The sequence below is a fragment of the Zingiber officinale genome, chromosome 7A, assembly GCF_018446385.1.
Source record: "Zingiber officinale cultivar Zhangliang chromosome 7A, Zo_v1.1, whole genome shotgun sequence".
Lineage (NCBI taxonomy): Eukaryota > Viridiplantae > Streptophyta > Magnoliopsida > Zingiberales > Zingiberaceae > Zingiber > Zingiber officinale.
In genome coordinates, this window is record NC_055998.1 from 103388434 (window position 1) to 103388834 (window position 401).

The 401-nt window shown below is 40.4% G+C and overlaps 1 non-coding gene across 1 annotated transcript; it reads left to right on the plus strand.

Moving 5' to 3' along the window:
- Positions 1-295: 295 nt before the first annotated feature.
- On the plus strand, positions 296-401 carry LOC122003177. Its single transcript, XR_006117842.1, has one exon. It is a non-coding gene; the product is annotated as a small nucleolar RNA R71 (small nucleolar RNA).

Consider the following 401-nt stretch of genomic DNA (forward strand, 5'->3'; position numbering starts at 1 on the left):
TTGTAAATTCTTTATTGTTCCAAACTTTCGATATTATAGTTGTTGCCCACCGAAAGTAATCAACTATCACGAGCGTTGGAGTAGGAGTCTCCACAGGCTCCGAACCAAGTAACCAACTTGTGTTAGTGTGTGTTCTTTTCTTTTCCGCTGCGTTTATTTACTCGATACGTTTTAAATCGTACAAAATATCCACGAGCGTTATTCCCCCCCCCCCCCCCTCTAGTGCATCTCGATACAACACTTATCTGAGAAAGAAATTTCTGTATAAAATATGTGCAGGGTCATCCATTTTTCCAAACCATGATGAGGGCACTGTCTTTGTAGACTCTTGAATCTGTCCCATGCTTCGAATAATGATTCTCTATATGCCCGAGCAAAATTTGTGATGCAATTCCTCATAT